Consider the following 20,517-nt stretch of genomic DNA (forward strand, 5'->3'; position numbering starts at 1 on the left):
CCACCTGAGGCTGAAAAGGGGTTAGGATATCATTAGTAGAGTTCCACTCATGGACCTTTGTCAGGACAAGGCGAGCCGCCACCTTTTGGATAGATTCTATTAGGCTTATAGGCCTATAATTTCCTGGCAAGGACGCATCACCGTTTTTAGGGCTCACGTCCTGCAGGTGAGAGTCCTTTTGTCCGTGGTTCAGAAATGGACCCTGGAATTGTAAACGCCCTTGCATGTGTTTTTACTTTTGTGGCCTGCTATTGCCCTTTGCCTGCATGTTCGTTTGTAAAATAGCACACACTAGGCCAAAGGTGGGCGCATTGCTCCGCCCATGGCCTATTGGTGTCTTACGTGCATTCCTGCCATACGGTTTCAATTATTGTGCCCAGACACGGGCGCGATAATTGAAACCATATCGGTGCGTGCGCACCACTCGCGGCTTTGATTTTCCGAAAGTGATTGGTTCTGCGCTCGCCTTCCGCCTCCCTCCCCAATTCCCTTTGGTCTCCTCACCTCCATCCCCGACTTGCACCCCTCCCCTGTCCACATGCTCAGCAGCCTGAGCCGCAGCTGGTTGTTGTAGTAGAGGAGACGCGCGGTGGAGACATTAGAGAAGGCGCGCGTCGTTAGCCCCTGTCCGTTACCCGCCAACAGCTGGTTTAATTGGACAAAGGATTCAACGCTTTATAGTGCCAGGCAAGGATCATTTGATAATGCTGCCACGTAGGAAGGTTAGTCATAGAAGTATATGATCTCTTGGGCAGGGAACATCCCATTGCCTCAACTACTCTTGCCCCTCCTCCACCCGCTCTGCCCTTCATATATTTTGAGTGCATTCTGATTCGCTTAGGCAACTTCATGTGGCTACTGGTGAGATCTCAAAAGTGTTTCTGCTTGCAGACAGCCCTATCAGAACGAGGATTCTTGCTGTACAGCCACGTGGGAGGCGGGGCTTCAGCCGACTGCTGGCACGGATGCTGAGGCGAGCGCAGATCTGCAGGGGCTGGAGGAGAGGCCGGGCCATGGAGCAGGAGGCCCCCCTGGTTGTTATGGCGTGAATGCGGAAAAGCTCCCATCCACCAGTGCACTGGGCAGCTCCAGCTGGCAATTAACCCCTGTTGTAGCCCCAGCTGTAGCCCCAGGAACATCCGTGTACCAGCACTCCGGTGCAGAACAGGCGAGTCTGGCCATCATGTAGGATTTCAGGTCAGGTAAGGGAGGGAGCTCAGCGGAGGCGTACCACAGAGTCCCCGGTAGGGGAGTCCTCTGCCAGGGAACAGTATGAAGGACGGCAGAGGCGGCCGAGCTAGGTCTTGGTGCAACATGCCGTCCTGTGCCCTCCTAGGCTGTCCGAACTGCCAAAGCTGCCTTCACCTGTGAACTCCCCAAGCTAACTCCCATCCCACCGCTGACGAAAAACTCATTACTGTGGGGCTCCCCTACACCTCATCTCAACTCGTCCACCTGCCTCTTACTCCAGCCTCAGCCCCCTTCAGGCTGGAAAACAAGACTGCAATTAGACAGCGTGCCCCTGCCCCCCTCCCGCTCAATAAGGCTACAAGATCCTATAGAAGCCTACAGGAAGGAGAGACTGCGCTGATCTTGCTGCTACCTACATTAAAGAACCAGGCATTCTCCATATGCCAAGAGGAACTACTAATAATTAACTATAGTACCATATATATATATATATATATATATATATATATATATATATATATAACAATAGCAAAAGTAGTGGGGAAAAAAGCAAAGAATACAAAAGGGAAAGAAAAGAGGAAACAAAATTAAAAAAAAAACACATGAGGGAAGGCCTGAATAGGCGCATCAGTCAGCCAACTAGAGCATCGAAATACCAAACCAAGGGAGCTCTAAAACATCAGAATAAAAGAGAGAGGGGAGCAGATGTATGATGCATGACAAGTGGTTCTACCACTACAAGGCCCAAAATTCACTCCCTATGAGGTCAGGGAAGACATGGCACCCCCCCCCCCGCCCCCAGCCTGGGAAGGGCAAAGCAAAAGAAGACAAGCTGCTAAAGGCAGGGGACGGCTGCAGCAATCAATCCTCCTAGTAACATTTGGCTCAGGCCCACAGGACATGGACATGCAGGCCCAGCCCATGAAACAATTGGTGGCCTACGTCAAGAGAAGCTTGACTTGCTCCTTTTAACCAAAAACTCTTGCCAAACTTTTGCTTTTTGAAAGACGCCGGCTCTGCCATCTTCTCATCCAGCAGTGAAATTCAAGACCTGCAGCTAGCACTCGAGCCCCTACAGTCTGCAAACGATCAAAGAGCAAGTGACCATGCGTGCACGTGCTCAGCTGCCATCTGTGTTTTTTTATTGGTGTTATCCGGCTCTTCTGCTCGCACCCCCCCCTCGACCGCCCCATTCCTTCTCCCCCTTTCTCTTCGTCCGTTTCATTTGTGTCTTCTATGCTGTGAATGCTGCTTCCATTAGGCACACACACCACCAGCCGTCAGTGCACGCTTCCCCACCAGGCACACACACCACCAGCCGTCCGTGCACGCTTCCACCAGGCAGACACACCACCAGTCGTCCGTGCACGCTTCCACCAGGCACACACACCATCAGTTGTCAGTGCACGCTTCCCCACCAGGCACACACACTACCAGCCGTCGGTGCACGCTTCCCCACCAGGCACACACACCACCAGCCATCAGTGTACGCTTCCACCAGGCACACACACCACCAGCTGTCAGTGCACGCTTTCACCAGGCACACACACTACTAGCTGTCGGTGCATGCTTTCAGCAGGCACACACACCATCAGCAGTCCGTGCACGCTTCCCCACCAGGCACACACATCACCAGCCATCAATGCACGCTTCCCCACTAGGCACACACACCACCAGCCGTCAGTGCATGCATGCAATAGGTCTCGCATTTGCGAGAGTTTGAGCTATTGGCATTGTAAATGACAACACCTTTTATTTATGTGTTTTGAAAACTTGAAACGGTGTGTAAATACTCACTTTGTACTTATAGAAGCAAGGCTGGCAGTAAAAGAGGCGCAGTTACTGCCAGCCTTGCTTCTCAAAAGCAAGGACTATAAACACCGCTTGCACGTTTTCAAAACACATAAATAAAAAGCCTTGCCAATAGCTCAAACTCTCGCATATGCGAGACCTATTGCATTGCAAATGCTTGTTCTACATGGGCATAATTTTCACATCCCTCTAAAAATCAGGATTAGGGGCACCATAGGCTATAGCATTTGATAAAAGCATTATATACCTAGCCCATTTCTTCTTGTCAATGAAAAATATTTTGGCTGTGTTGCTGTCTGGACCGGGGGCTCTTCCCCCTGCAATTACGCTAAAGGCAGCTCTCACATCTGCTAGTTCAAAGATCAATTCAACTGTGTGCGCAGGTATGGTAAAGGGCTCGCTTTGTGGGCATATTGTCTTGCAAAATATTTGGCCCAAGAGTCAGGGGCAATGTGATTTTTCAGAGGTGTTGGAGATTGTTCCTGAAGCATGCCTTTTTTAGGATCCTGCCATCTATTATTATCCCAAGCCTTTTTAGCACCATCCTGCACTTTCTTATAGATATTTCCTCGCTTTCTGAATACTACTCGATTTTTTTATTTATCTTATGGCCTCTACTAAGAGCCTACGTGCTTGCCTACATTCTTTGTTGATTCAACGATGCTGTATTTTAGCAGAGTTGGCCTTAGCACCAGGAGGTCTAAGAAAGTAAGTTCGTATTTTTTTATCATGAGTATTTGTAATGGCATCAGATGGCACTATATTTGGCAGGATGTATACACTCACAAATGAACAAATGGTGCTCTCTAACATACCCCTCACTGCGATCTAACGATCCAGGGTGTCATGCCAGACTTCTGTCAATATGAATGGGAATGTTCTGTTTGCAAAGATTGCCGACCCCCTACTCCGCATCCCATGATGAACCCAAAGTGATACACCTTGGAATAGCAATGATGGCTTAAGAGGTTCCTTTGTGTGCCCAGTAAATTGGGTTTCTGCAGGTAAAGTAGATGTGGGCCTGCTTCTTAGCATACTACAGCACGAACCTTCCCCTTATTAACCTGGTTATTCAAGCTATTCCGTTCCATGTAAGAACTCTTGCCTCCTTATGTGACCCCATGGTGTCTGCATTGTTTTCCATATATAACGTAAGGCCAATCAGGCTACCAAAGTTGTGTTGCACTAAAAAAAGAAACCATAACATTAACAAAAACCTCACCCTCCAACTCCCCACCATCCCATACTTACCAACATAAAGCATCTTTTGCCCCAACCTATTTCATATGGATTTCTAATTGGTCTGTGACCTAACCAACCATATGAAATCATAGTGCCGCACTCTGTCCAATTGGTGATTACAGATTTCCATACCTGAAGACTTACACAGTCCTCTATTGGAGAGGCTTCTGGGCCCATCAAGCCCAGCCTTCTTGTTTGGTGACAAGTCTGCTCTCGGAGGTCGGTTTGAACTGTCCATAACAGTCAAGTCCAAGGTTTTATTCTTGCTGGAGCCCGAAGAGGAATGATCATCTTTCGGCCTCCTCTTCAGTTGTGTATAGTCCCTCTGGTGTCTTTTAATTGGGGGCTCTTTTCTCTTGGAGGGAGTGGACCCATTCTGGTGCCCGAAGCTGCTCCTGGAGCCCTTTGGCCCCAGAGTGCCCATCTAGGTCCATCCTCGACTCCACCCACTCCCATGCACTTGTGGGAGAATAAAAAAAACTTTAGAAGAGTTTCACCATAATTATCCCAGCTCAGGATTTTGGGGGCGGTGGGCACCAGAGGGGACCTAGGACCTAGTGAGTGATAGGCCCTCTCCAGAAAGAAGAAGTTAGTCGAGCTTTGAATCAGTAATAAAGGAACAAAGAAGGTTTGGGGCCTTCCCTACTCGCCGGGGTAGCCACCAGATAGAGGTTGTTCAGAGGGACCTGTTTTCAGCATCTTCTATCCTTTGCTCCAACTCTGTGGCCTTGTCCTGGATCTTTTGGATATTTTGCTGCTTTCATCCTCAATGATTAATATTCGTGTCTCTGCCTCCTATGTGCTGTCTACTAATTTTCTTATATCCTGCTGCAGCAATGATACCTCGCTCTCGCCACCAGTTTGATCTTCTAGGTATTTTGGGGAAACTAAGATAGCCTTGATGATCATTTTGAGAGACTTTATTTGCTGGGAGACATATGCGAATCATCCTAGCTAGAAGTGAGATGATCAGGTCAAGATGCGGTTGATTTGGTGAATTGACTATTTTGCCTTGATGTCCCGAACCCTCAGACTTTTGTTTTCCCATTTGTATTGTGTGTTTATGAGTGAGAAACGAAAAGGTGGGCTCCACCAAGGTATCTGCTGAGTAGACAAACAAACCCCCCCCTCCCAATAATCAGGCCCCTTACAGTGCAGGAGCTCCATCAACAGCGACCTGTTCTAGGATCACTATTCTCTGGTGCTGGGTAATTGGGTATGTGGGCTGACTTACCTGCGGCATCAGTCCGTAGAACAACTGTAGTGTCCAATAGACTGGCAATATTCACCCCTCCTACCCTCCTGCACAGCTTTTCGGGCATCGCTACAGTACTCAGAACTTTCCCCTATGCTGGCCTCAAACAGGATCTTCAAACCAACTCCTGGAGGGTAGTATAGTGAGGTAATTTTGGACCTGGCCTCTACTGCCTGCTATGTTGGGCCAAGCCATGTGACCTAGCCTCTCCCTCTGGCTGAGTCGACCTGGCCTCTACTGCCTGCTATGTTGGGCCAAGTCATGTGACCTAGCCTCTCCCTCTGGCTGAGTCGATGCCCAGGCCGGCCACTACCAGAGGATTCACCAGTAAAGCCAAGCCCTGTCCCTCCACGGATTTGGACTTGGTAGAAGGGTAGAGGTTCATCCCCTGTCGGCGATCCCTGCGGTCCAGCTGCCAGATCATTTTACCTTGAGCCCTTCTCCGGGTTGAGTTATGCTCTATAGCCTGCCACAGTTGAAGGTCCACACACAGTGCCAGTCTGGGTCAACCCCTCCATGGCCCGCTTAGGTCCTGGCTATCTGCAGGACCGGTAAAAGCTCATCCGACCGCCGGAGACTTTGAATTGCCCAGCAAGGATCGGGAACAAAGTGCACCGGTGTCCAGTGCGGTTTCACAACCTTGCACATAGCTACTACATTAACTATGAAGAAGGATTAGCATGGCGGGTCGGTAGCAGATTAACTTGTGCCAGCTATCTTGTTCTATAAACTTGAAAGTCAACTGTAGTGTAGTTTATTGCTCACTTAGCCCTGCACCACTCTGGATACTGTGGTCTAAACTAGATGGTGACTTAACTCTTGGTGCGCGTACTACCCACCCACTTTTGGTCAAGGACAAAGGTCCACTACATGCTCAGGATTACCGAATCCAAAGTAGCTGGACCAGATGAAGTTAAAATGCACTCTATTGTTGCAGCAGTTCAAGAATAATGCTCCTTATTGGAGTGCAAGGTGGACGAGGTTCACCTAGATGTATCACTTATACAGCAAACCTACACAATGCAGTAGATCGTATTACAGAATTTCAAGGGCGTGTCTCGAGCACGTCCCTTGCTGCCCTAGTCACAAATCTTAGGACAAGTAGGGCTCTGAACAAGAGATTGGAGGATGCTTCTGGCATGGCCAGAAGAAATAACATCAGGCTGAGTAGGCCGTCCAAGGGCCTACAACACAGTGCCACAATCCAGTTTTTTACTGACTGGCTCAAATCATGCTTTCCTGCTGGAGATATTTCTACCTGTTTTGTGGTGGCGAGGGCGAACAGGACTCTGGTGCCCCATCCACTGCTGGGTGCCCCACCGATGCCAGATGTCAGAAGTCTCCTCAACTATATGGACTCAGATGCCATCCTCAGTGCTATGAGGAGAGCAGGAGAGATCAAACTTGATTTTAGTAATGTAACCTTTCTGGACTACATCAGACAAGCACAGGAACAGAGAAGATGATTCACCACAATAAGAAGAACAACCGCAGAACCTTGCACTTAATCAACCTATAACAGCTCCCCCACTGGAGACAAAAATTCATTTCTAAATTTGTTTTTCAATATAGAAAAACATTCCCTCTTTGAGAATTTTGCCCTCTAGCGTATTTGCATTTGAATCTCTAAAGACCTTTCTATCCAAGTCTTACTGAATATCAGACTTTTACCAAATCAAATGTAGGTTGTCTGAAATGTTAAATATTCCTCTCTCTCTTTCTCCACACTCTCTTCTGTCTCTCTCGTTCTGTCTCTTTATCCCGCAGATAGCCTAAAACAGACACAACTACTCTCTCTGAATCTCACAGGCTCTCTTGTACTTGATCGTATAGCTGATTTGATTTTTAAACATCACACTTGGCTACTCTTTAGATTTATGAAACTTTCTTGCCTCCTTGAGGTCAATATATTTTGTGTGTTCTTCAGTGAAACTTGACCATCAGTATTTTATTAACGCTGATGTATTACTAATAAAAGCCTCTTCTGGGAAGGTCTCATTTGAGCTTGTTTTGGGAAGATATTTATGTACTTCTGTGTCTACTGGGTAAACCAACAGACCAGGGGAATGATTAAGAGAAGTCAGTGGGAATCTCAGCGCCAAGACGCCTTTGGCATTCGCGCGCTATACAAATTGAAAAATCAAATCAAATCAAATCAAATTGATGGAGGTTGGAGAGGTAGAGAAAGACAAAGAAGGAGCCAAGAATAAGCAGGTAATATTATTCAGTGCTACAGGTGTTAGTGTGATTGCATTTGATTCAGGTTGAGGGCGACTGCGACTGGTTTAAATTCACGAAATCATTGAGAGTGGAGTTATTATTCAAGAAATCCATAAAACTGGTGATTGCCGCAAACTGAATCGAAACAAGGTAGCATGTATTAATGGATACATCAAAGTGATGATGGGCTACAGCTCCTATCAATGTTCAAAATGCCTAGGAAACGAGAATGGAAGGACATCAAAGGAAAATCTTGGCCACACTAGTGTGCAAAAGAGAGCCTGGAAAAGGAATGTGTGCAACGCAACTTATTTGGAGGTCTATCTTTTAAAGTAATCAACCCCTCAACTAAATTTGTTAAAGCTACCCTGAATTTCGTGTTTATGTTCTGTATCTTATTGTTGTAACTGTTCTATTTATTGTAAAAGTGAGAAGTGTGGCATTGTGGGTCAATGTTAGTGTTCTCAATCTATGCAGTGGTTGAGATGTAAACTTCACTAGATTCTGTCAAGGCACCCTTGGTCACCAGATTTCAAATTGTTAGTTGCTAGAAGCTGAATGTAGTTGGGGCCACATTTGAATGAAATAACTACTTTTTGTTATACATTTGTGTGCAAGCATCTCTTTCGCAAGGTTTCTCATCTTTGCCATTAATATTGAGAACTGCCCATCCATAAGGTGGACATGCTGCAATAGAAAATCCTACATACCGAAAAAGCCCTCTTCTACCTCCTCTTCATCAGAGCAATAAAGCATCTGCATAACCCAGTGGACGAATAGTGCAGATTCTGAGGGGTAGGGGGAGAGTGGGTCGAACATTTGGCTGTCTAGAAATACTGTCACTCGGGTGACGCTTAGGACCTTGGAGGCTACTTCCGGGTCTGGACTGGCTACTCTTCACAGAATTCCAGTAGTCATGATGCAGCTTATACAATAAGTGCCTAGCAGTAAGCGTCTTCAGGAAGGAATCGCATGGAGGAATAAGCCAGTGAGGCAAAAAAACATTCTGCTGTCTGAAGAAGATGAAGATGACTACTGAGTGGTTGAGAACAGTGATGCCCAGAAGGGTCGTAGGCTGCTAGGAGTCTGTGCTATACTCACAGGCTTCCAGGAAGATCAGCAAGTAGTCAGCAGGAAAGACGCAGGAATGCCAGGAGGAAGGCTGAAAAGATCTTAAATGAGGCATGGGGCGTTAACAGGCACAAACCCCTGAAGAAAGTACCAGGAATGAGCCAGGAGCGATGAACTCGACAAATCCGTGATGTAAGGAGTAGAGAGATTGCCTTCTTTTTTATAGGTAGAAACAGGAACTTACTTTCGAAAAAGCCGAATCTCCATGGATTGGGAAGACTTCCTTAGAAGACAGTAGTGTGGAAGCCATCTTGGAACACGTCTGATATACTTTCCCAGAAGTCCTCACTTTAGGACTCTTGGAAGGAGCGACACTGGGCCATGGAGGCACTGAAGAAGTCTCTCAGATAAAGCCCTCCATGGAGAGGAGCAGCAGCTGTAAGTTAAGTTTATTCAAAAAGCACAGCCACCCACCAGTGCGGTTAATTCTCTTCCTGTCCTTATGGTGCATACAGGGCAGCATGTCCCACCCTTCCGATATAGATTCTGGAACCACTACTGGATGGGATGCAGACCGCAGCAGTGGTGCAATAAATACAGGGTTCTCCACCGCTTTTCAAAATAATGATCCAGTACTTTTTCAACTACCGAGTTAATATGAATATTCAGTAAAAACCTATTTATCATACCTACTATTGCAGGAATGTATTGTTCGATCCTAGGCCGTATGCACAACTAATCATCAATTCGCTTTCACAACCCATTTGCCTCAAATTTTGATATCCAAACACTATGCAATCCTCATTTGTCGACCAACATAAAGACTACTTAGATTTCAGCTCTTATTTGTGCTTGACATTTGGAATGAAGATGGTTTCTGAATCATAGATTTCAGTTCAGCACCAGCCAGCTTCTAATACACCTACCTAGGGTATTGCAAATTATGGTAGGAGGACAAACCTTCCGTAGGGAGCCTTTTGTGACTTCACATCGTTAAACTATGCTTAAGCCTCTATGCTCAGTTGTCAGTCTACTTTGTTGCATTATTGCCACATAACCCTGGCAAGCACTCCACAGCAAGGACAAACCACCAACAAGGCTTTCTTTCCTACATGCCTGAGTTTGTAGCCTGCCTTTCAATGACGGCCAAACTCTGCACTGGATACAGCCTCGGCTCAACCCGAACTGCAAAATAGCAGAATACCAGAGTTGTCATGCATGCTTGTCATCATAGCCCAGAGCTGTGCATTGCAAATATGCTCAATGCTACATGTACTAAAGAGTTTAACAAGCAAGTTGTGCAAACTGCATGTAAGAGTAAACATTAAAATATATGGTTTGCACACAGTGCTTAATTTGTAAAAAACGTAGTGCCGGGACCCTCGACAGGAGGACACTAGAAATTCCACCATCCGTTGCCACTGGCAGCACTGCCAATGGCAGCACCATCAGACTACTAATCATCACACTCTTAAAAGTGTGACAATTCATACTATTACAGGCCCCCAAAGCTATAAGAATGGCTTTTGAGACAAATACTGATAATTGGAAATGTAAAGTGAAATAATAAACAGAAGCTGTTGTGCTCGTACCTAAATTGGCAGACACCACTACCATATGGCAGACGGTCATAAGCCGGGTACTGGCAATTAAGTGCTGGTGCTGAGCACCGGAAAGCACTGGCACAAATTAAGCACTGTTTGCACATAAACCCAAAATGATCTTCATCAAAATAGTTACCATAAAAGAATGGAGTGATGTCTCTCTCTGAGCCAAATCCAAGCCTTTTGCCCAGAATCTCCACCAGTGAATGGCAAACGTTTGCCGTATGCAAGGCCTTCTGGGTGAAAAAAGCTTTGTGGTATCCTCATAAGTCACACTATCCTGTACTTCCCTTGGTTTCCAGCTTTTAGATATACCTGGGGTTGGTATTTCCTTGGGTGGTAGGTAGCAAAGCTAGGGCCAAACAATGTAGTTACCAACAATGTAACAGAACATTTGCTATCGCCAATTGGGTTTCCTTCCACCTTTGTCTTCCAAATGTAGGCCTGTGTGCATGATAGAAGGCATTTTGCAAAATGTCCTTTGAATCACATCATTCTATGGGTAATTCTGAATTCAGAGGTGTACAAATTACCACTATTTCTTAATTCAATATTGTGTGCACATTTCAGAAATACATAGCCATAATTCATTATATTGTACCATTTGAATTTCTATATGGTTAATCCACAATAAAAAAATCCTATATATATTCGCACTCCGCTTTGCACTGTAGTTCGGATCACTCTTGGACGAGTGCTTTATATCGTGGCGCTGACCCTCGTAATACCACAGCTCCAAACTCTCACAATATCCTTTTCAAAAGAGTACTAATAAACAAAACTACTGCCAATACTGTTCTCCTTGTAACCTATTATTTTTCACAGCACAATGGAATCAAACCAAAGTGGATTCCAAGACTAATTGTTCAGTCGGATTGAATCATCATTTAGTTTTATTCAGTTTAAATGCATACGTCAATTATTTTGTACACTTTTTTACTAATCTTTACATCCCTGCAATCAGAAACATTATATACAATCAATAATAAATATAATTCAAAAACAATACAAGGCATACATTATTTCCCAACCAATCCAAGCATTCCACATTCACCCAGTCACTTTCATACTCGTAGAAAAATTGTTAACCATTTGTGCTGTGAAAAATAATAGGTTACAAGGAGAACAGTATTGGCAGTTGTTTTGTTTATTAGTAGGTCAGTGGCTTGCCCTTACTGTTGGGAGCCCATACCCAGTAGTGTTTCTTTCAAAAGAGTACAGCACTTCTGGGCAAAGTTTCACGCTATTAATTTATTGCCACAACAAACGCGTTTCGGAAACTGCTTAGTCAGTGTCTACCATCTGCAGTGAGAGGAGCCATTTAAATCATAATTTGTCATCATACCATAGACATAGCAAGGTGGCTCATGTATTAACAGCCGCTGCACCATCTTAGAGCGGTGGATCCTCCTAAACATTGGCATATAAACAAATCCTCTTATATTTCATGATTAGCTAAATAATATTTGCAACCCATGGATTTGATGTATCCGTTACTATATCAAGGTAAATACCATCAAGATTGACATTTATGAATGCTGTGGGTAGGCACCTACCGCTTTAATTATAACATTCATTTGCGGCGCCATCTTTAAGCGGTATATCCGCCCAAACGTATAAACAAATCCTTTCACATCTCATAATTTGCTTAATAATATTAACAATTCTCCAATAAGTGTGTGCAATTATATTACTGTCTCGAGGTAGATACCATCGAAATTGACATTTACGAACACCACCCAATTCATCAATATCTTGCCATGTATTGGCCTACAACCACAGTCTATGTACAGAAAAAATCTAATCAAACAAATAAAGCAAAGACACACTACCGCAAATAGAGCACTTGGGATTATTGGTGTAAGTCCTGTAAACCAATAAGGGTCACCTGCACTTTTTAGGTCTCGCCTATTCTATCCCGTTAAATAGGCGAGATAATAGTAAGCAGTCCGAAAAGTCTACCTAGCTGCGGATTGCATACAGTTCATGTGAGGCAGGCGAGTGCACATCAAACACCATCGGCCTCGGCATCAGACTTCAAAGGAAGCCGCTCGCACACCACCATTTGTTTGAGCCTCAGCATCAGACTTCAAAGGAATCTGCTCCCAAGCCTCTCGCCCGCCCCCAAGCCCCATCAGACTTCAAAAAAATGATATCCCGCCACCGCCCCCACCTCCCGTCACAGCAATGCCGAGAGCTTGGGTTTTTTATGCATCCATTTCGCGGGGAAGCTGTGTTTTGTTCAACGTTCTCTGCACCTTTCTTGGTTTTTTTTTCTGGACGAAAGTGAAAGCCTACCGTGCTTGTTTACAGTAGCCTTGCTCCTCAAATGCTGTTGCTGTGTTGCCTTCTCTCTAGGGACACTCAGCTTGAAAACACTCGACTTGCTAGCTACAATGCTACATCCGCTATGCTTTGACATATTTTACTGGGCGCTCTTTTATCATCCCTGTAAAATCGCTACCTAGAAGGTGAGATTTAATTTACCTCCTTGGGTCTACAAGTATAGCTTGATCCTACCGGCGCAGCCGAGTCAAGGCGCTGACGCCGGTAGACGCGGAATTGCCGCCGCCATCTTGGGAAGGCAGGCAGGGTAGCGGTCCAGCTTCTCGACCACTCCCGCCCTCCCGCCTTATTTAAGGATCGTCTGCAGGCTCCTCCGGTAAATTGTTTGCTACTTTCCCCTGAGGCGGAAGCCGGGGGCGCTCTTTCTCTTCTTTACATGTAGAATCAATAACGGTGTGTTTGATATTTTCAGGACTGTTTTTAACAATTGTACATATTTTACTGGGCGCTCTTTTATCATCCCTGTAAAATCGCTACCTAGAAGGTGAGATTTAATTTACCTCCTTGGGTCTACAAGTATAGCTTGATCCTACCGGCGCAGCCGAGTCAAGGCGCTGACGCTGGTAGACGCGGAATTGCCGCCGCCATCTTGGGAAGGCAGGCAGGGTAGCGGTCCAGCTTCTCGACCACTCCCACCCTCCTGTCATGTATAAACACAACTACAAGTCCCGACCGCGCAGCGGGCGGGCGCAGCGGGCGCGCCGATGGCGCGCCGAAGGCAAGCCCGTCTGCGCCCGTCCGCGCCTGGCCCGGGCCTAGGGCCAGTCCCCCTGCTCAGGCAACCACCAAGTCACGTGTAAGTTGGTCTAGGGAACAGCTATTACAAATAGGAACGGGCTCCTGTTCCACACCGGCCCGCTGCCCCCCTAATAACTTGGACGGACATGCCTTTAACTGTCCTCAGTGTAACCTATCTCTCCCCCCTTGGAGTGAACGTACCCTACCTCTCTCTCCCGCCCCGGGTGCTCGCATTTTAAAACTAGCACTGATCAACTGTAGATCCCTTCCTCGCCACGCCAATGAAATTTGGTCGATTCTGACCACTCACAGTTGGGACATTCTATTCCTTACAGAATCATGGACGAAAGATACTTCTAACCCGGATATCTATCTAGCCACCCCCCCGGAGTATCGCTTCCTGGGTATTAACCGAGAGGGAAAAACGGGTGGTGGTCTTGCCATTTTGTACAAATCCCACCTTAATATAACCATTAAAAAAATCACTAACATTGGACTGATTGAAGCTATGTATTTTTCTATTGCTGACTTAGCGGCAGTCTACCTAACCGGCATCTTAGTTTACAATCCCCCTAAAGCTTCTCCTTCCGCATTATCTCAGTTGGTAAGCATTATCACGGATCTTTCCCTCAAGCACCCGCACTTTATTGTACTAGGAGATTTCAACCTCCATGTAGATGATCCCACCTGTATTCAAGCCAGGCGTTTCCTCGACGCCCTTCATAGCCTGAGCCTGATGCAACTAATCCAAGGTCCAACGCACGTTGCTGGCCACACACTGGATCTTATTTTCTCCAACCTCCCAGGGACCATTACTTATCCTTCCCTCCCCCTCACTTGGTCTGATCATTTTTTACTTAGGGTGGACATTCCCCTCCCTGAGGCACCGACTCCGGTGGTATTGGGAACAGACTACAGGAGAAAATGGCATAAGATCACCTGTTCTGCCTTTAGAGCCGTTATTTAGCTGCCCTCTGGAGTCTCAAGTGGTAAATATCGATGACTGCGTCACCACATTCAATACGACCTTATCAGCTGCGGTTGACGAAATTGCCCCACTCCTACCGGTATCATCCGCAAGATCTCGCCCCTCTGCTCCCTGGTTCTCAGCCGCTCTACGTAAAGAGAAAAGTCACTGTAAAAAATTAGAACGCTGCTGGAGACGGACATATGATGCTGAGGCTAAAACTACCTACAGAATGGCCCTTAAGAAATTCATCAAATTAAAAAAATCTGCCATGACAGAGTTCTTTGCCTCCCAAATAAAAACCGCTGACAATTCAGCAAAGACACTGTTTAAAATCGTTAAAGATTTTGTAAAACCTCCTGCTATGACTCCCAACAACTTAGCCAACCAGTCTCTTTGCAGCGGACTATCTGATTTTTTTCAAGAAAAAATTTAAAAAATTTCATCCTCCTTTCCTCCACCTGCCATTCCCCTCCCCTTGGCCTCTACCACCCATGATACTGTTCCTACTCTAGACTCCTTTAAGGATCTTACTCCTGACCTTGCACTTAAATTATTTTTACAGTGCAAATCGGGTTCCCCGTTAGACCCTGTCCCCCCAAAAATCATGAGTGAACTGTCTACCCTACTGCTGGAGCCACTCACCACCATCTGGAATGCCTCCCTACGATTAGGCCAATTCCCCTCTGCGTGGAAGGAGGCCCTTCTTGTGCCCATCCTAAAGAAATCAGATGCTGACCCCATGCAATTCAGTAACTATCGGCCCATCTCCCTTCTCCTGAAACCCGCGAAGGTTTTGGAGAAGGCAGTCCAACTACAACTGGCAGAGTACTTAGAGACCTACTCTCTGCTACATGACTCCCAGTCCGGCTTTCGTGCTGGTTTCAGTACGGAGACCGCATTACTAGAGGTTTCGGAGACTGTACGAGAATGTGTGGATAAGGGCGAGGAGGCCATGTTGGTCCTCCTCGACCTATCCGCCGCTTTCGATACGGTGTCCCACCAAATTCTTCTAGGCCGACTGGAGCAGATTGGACTGAGCGGCACTGCCTTAGCATGGGTCTGTTCTTTTCTTCTAGAACGTTCACAGAGGGTTCTTCTCAGACCCTTTAAATCTGGATGCAAACCTCTCGAACGCGGAGTTCCACAAGGCTCAGCGCTAAGTCCTTTGTTTTTCAATGTTTACCTAGCCCCGCTAGCCAGGGTAGTGGAGGCATGTGGAGTCAGAGTGATCTCATATGCTGATGACACACAGCTGATATTCTCATTTAGAGATCACTCTGACTCCAGCCTCTCCAGCTTCCGCCATTGTCTTGGCGAAATCTGTTCGTGGATGTCCTCGAATCACCTACGGCTTAATACTGACAAGACTGAGGTCTTGTTTTTTAATCAAAAAATGACCATTCCACCCCCACTTTGGTGGCCTACGGTACTTAACCCCCCTCCAGTCCCGGTCCATTCTGCCCGCAATCTGGGGTTCACATTTGATGACACCCTCTCCTGTAGCCCTCAAATCAATAAGGTTACTGCGACCTGCTTTGGCAAATTAAAAATGATGAGAAAGATCTTTCCATTTCTGCCAATGGAGGCTCGCAGAACCGTCACTCAGGCCTTAATCACCGCCCATCTGGATTATGCCAACAGTCTGTATGCTGGGGCCCCTCTATATCAAATTGAGCGCCTGCAGGTGGTTCAGAATGCTGCGGCAAGACTGATTGGTAACATCCCATACAGACACTCTATCTCTGCGTTCCGCAAAGAACTCCATTGGCTTCCTATAGCCAATCGTATCAAATTTAAAACGCTTGTTCTGGCCTATCGAGCTCTGAACGGCTCTGGCCCAGAATATTTAAGAAAGAGATTGAGACTGTCTCACTCAGTCAGAGACCTTCGTTCTAACCATCTGCGTCTCATGCTTGTGCCTAGATTCCGTCGCTCAAGAATGGGTGGCAGAGCATTCGCTGTGTTAGCTGCCAAACATTGGAATAGCTTACCGATCGACCTTAGATTCGCCCCATCTGAAGCTCTGTTCCGAAGACGCCTGAAAACTTGGCTATTCGCTTCTATCTAGATTGCTCTTCTCTTCCAGCAGATAATTTTAGCGCCGGGACTACCCCGTTGGGGGTAGCCGTGCGCTTTATAAAATCCATAAATAATAAAATTTGCCTCTAGACACTTTGATCCCTCGCAGACTGTGCTGACTCTGCCCCTCCTGATTCTGAAACTGACCAACGCAGTCACCACACAGTCTCTCCAGAGTGATACCGCCACCCAACACCAATTCCCCAGTAAGGCTGAGCCAGTTGCCGTTTCAGTGCCCGTATACCTCACCGAGGCGGAACAAGTTGCAGTTTTGTCACGCTCACCTCCAATACTCACTACCGCGTTTTTATTCATCCCATGCTTGGTTTTTTATTTAATTATTCCTTCGCGGCCCGGCAGCGCGGCCAATGCTTCTTTGTAAAGTCTGCACTGTATTGTAAGGCTGATTAGTTTGTGGTTTACTTAATATAGATATATTTCTAGCAGTTTGACTCCATCATAACTCATGCCAGCACAACTCTTGGCAACAAGCACTTGCACGCACATTAGGTTTAGGTTTAGTTTTACCTGTTCCTCTCCCCATAACACGCATTAACAAAGTAATATCTGTCCTGGCATTTTGAAAGAGAGTTGCCTGAGCATGTACAATGGTGTGCATGTTACCTGTGTTCATTCGCATGTTTCTGGCTTCTTGGAGTATGCTTACTATTAAGTGTATTCAAAATTATTTTTTCTTTACAGCCTTGAGAAAGCCCTTGCGCAAATCGCCACAGAGGGCGAAACACGTGTCGGCTGTCAATGTTCAATCCTGCACCAATAAAATTCTATTTATTCTAAAAACTGGAGCGACCTCATCATTTGAATGACAATTGGAATCAATGATTACACAGGATTCAACCTTAAAATAATACGCATACTAAACTGGAAATCATACTCTCTTTCCCCCAAAACCGCACACTAACATACCCACTCCCATGCACTCATGGACACCTATGAGGGCACACACAAAAATGTATGTAGCGTTGATTCATTTTGTTTATGCTAATCTTCAACTGTTATCCTGGCTCCTGCTACTGTCCTGACCCCTTTTCTGGGCTTCTTCTCCACTCCTGCACATGGATGGACTGCTGATACTGTAGGAGGGATTGCTTATCATCACTCCCTGGAGAAGGGAGTAGTTGACAAGTGGCCTGCTGGTCCTGGTATCAGTGGGGGATTGATGTGCCACGCATGGGGGCCTTAAGGGTTGGGCATCTCCTGTGGCCAGGGGGGGTGAAATCCCAGGGCTAAAAACTCTGAGATTTCTTTAAACATCTGTCCAATTCTATTATCTTTGAACTCATGTCAACCTCACTCTACCTTCCTCACTCTACCACTCTACCGCCCTCACTCTACCGCCCTCACTCTACAACCCCACAACCTCCCCCTTACACACCCTCGCACCCCCTCACCCTCACACCTCCTCACCCTTCCTAACCCTCACACCCCCTCACACCCCCTCATCCTCCCTCACACCCCCTCACCCCTCACCCTCACACATCCTCACCCACCCATACCCCCTCACCCTCCCATACCCCCTCACCCCCCTCACCCCCACACCACCTCACCCACACCCCTTCACCCTCACACCCCTTCACCCTCACACCCCTTCACCCTCACACCCCTTCACCCTCACACCCCTTCACCCTCACACACCTTCATCCTCACACCCCTTCACACACCTTCACCCTCACACACCCTCACAACCCCTCACAACCCCTCACAACCCCTCACAACCACACAACCTCACACCCCCCTCTCACTCCCCCTCTCCCCCTCACCCTCACAAACCCTCACCTTCACCCCCCCTCATCCCCCTCACACACCCTCACCCTCTCACATCCTCACTCACCCTCTCACATCCTCACTCACCCTCTCATTCACCCTCACACACCCTCACACCCCCTCACACCCTCACTCACCCCCACCCCCCTCACTCACCCTTTCACCCTCACAACCCTTTCACCCTCACAACCCTTTCACCCTCACAACCCTTTCACCCTCACAACCCTTTCACCCTCACACCCCTTCACCCCCACACCCCCACTCACCCTCACACACACACACCCTCACCAGCATAGCATAACAAAACACAACATAGCATAACAAAACATAGCATAACAAAACATAGCATAGCAAAACACAACAAAACATAGCATACCAAACACAAAAAAACATAGCATAGCAAAACAATGCATAGCATAATTAAACACAAAACATAGTATAGCATAACAAAACACAACAAAACATAGCATAGCTTAACAAAACACAACAAAACATAGCATAGCAAAACAAAACATATAATAGCATAGCAAAACATAGCATACCAAACACAAAAAAACATAGCATAGCATAACAAAACATAGCATAGCAAAACAATGCATTGCTTAATTAAACACAAAACATAGCATAGCATAACAAAACATAGCACAGCATAACAAAGCATAGCATAGCAACACATTGCATAGCATAACAAAACACAGCATAGCATAACAAATCAAAGCATAGGATAGCAAAACATAGCATGGCATAACAAAACAAAACATAGGATAGCAAAACAAAACATAGCATAGCATACAGCATCACTCGGCACCACCACAGCATCACTCAGTCGCACCATGACATCACTATGCGCTACCACAGCATCACTGAACGCCACAGCATCACTTGTTCGCCATCACAACATCACTCAGCGCCACCACAGCATCAATCTGTGCAACCATTCAACAACACCTGGTTCAAATATGTTCTCTCAATATTTCAAGCTTTATTACAAATGTAACAAAAAGATGTTAATATTTCACTTCTGTTCTTGGATTTTCGTCACAATAAAATACACTGAACATAATCTTCACTAAAGTTATTTACAAAGCTTTAAGCTATTGCCATTATAAATTACAATAACTTTGAGTTAAGTATTAATTATTGAAAAAAATTGAAAGCCATTGTTGTTTCTAATATCAATACATGTAAGTCACGTAAATACAACACATATTGCATTACAAATGCTATAGGTGTCACATTTGCGAAAGTTATAACTATTGGCATTGTAAATGACAACGCTATTCATTTCGCTATTTTCAAAAACAAAACATAAATAAAAAATGTCATTTACAATACCAATAGCTAAAACTTTCCTAATGTGAGCCCTATTGCATTGCAAATGCTTGTTGCTCTTACATTGGCAGTACCACATAAAAAGCCAGCTTCCTACAATATGGCGTGACACATGGAAATTAAAACTTCACTTCCCTACTCTGTTAGTCTGTACTCGAACTCTACATCTATCTTGAGAAGGAAATTCTGCAGAGGCATGTCTTTACCTGCATTGGCTCTCCACAATGTAAAATTTGCAACACTAAATGAAGTAGGATTTTGTAAAAGCATGATCCATGCTTTTTGTATTTTAAATAGATGCTTGCCTACTACTGCATCAATAAGTGCGATTTCTCAACTTCAGCACCAAATAGCATACACCATTGAAGAGCCCCTCAATTAAACCAATTAAATATTCAGTTCTTTCTCACTTTTTTAATCTAACCAACAGTACATTCACTAAACCTTTGGACCACATAAGGTGGTGCCCTCCGGATGACACCACCAGAATAGGCCTGCTGGTATTTGGATGGTAAATTGGCAACACTTGGAAACTATAGGGAGTGGATGAAAATGTTTTTAAAGACTAAGGAGAAAGTTCTGTCTCATTGTAAAGTTAAAGCTTAGAAGCCCTACTTTTATGGTACAAGAACGTTCAGTTCGTATTCAAATGACTTACTCCTTGTCCCTCTTCCAATTTCTAAGAATATGTTCAAGGAAATTGATTATGTAAACTTTCCGTAGGATAATATGTTTAGCAAGTAAGTATAAGTTTATAATTTCATGGTCACTTGTCAAAGAATGATTGAATTATCCCATGCTTTCAGTTTTAAGAATTCTAAAGCATTTTTATATTCGTGTAGTTTATAGTAAGTATAATGTCCCTGTTTGTT

The 20,517-nt window shown here is 45.6% G+C and overlaps 1 protein-coding gene across 4 annotated transcripts in view; it reads left to right on the forward strand.

Moving 5' to 3' along the window:
* Positions 1-20,517, forward strand: part of TBC1D15 (TBC1 domain family member 15) — a 608,606-nt gene that overhangs the window by 71,188 nt on the left and 516,901 nt on the right. The window lies entirely within an intron of this gene.

The sequence above is a fragment of the Lissotriton vulgaris genome, chromosome 1_1 (assembly GCF_964263255.1).
Source record: "Lissotriton vulgaris chromosome 1_1, aLisVul1.2, whole genome shotgun sequence".
Taxonomy (NCBI): domain Eukaryota; kingdom Metazoa; phylum Chordata; class Amphibia; order Caudata; family Salamandridae; genus Lissotriton; species Lissotriton vulgaris.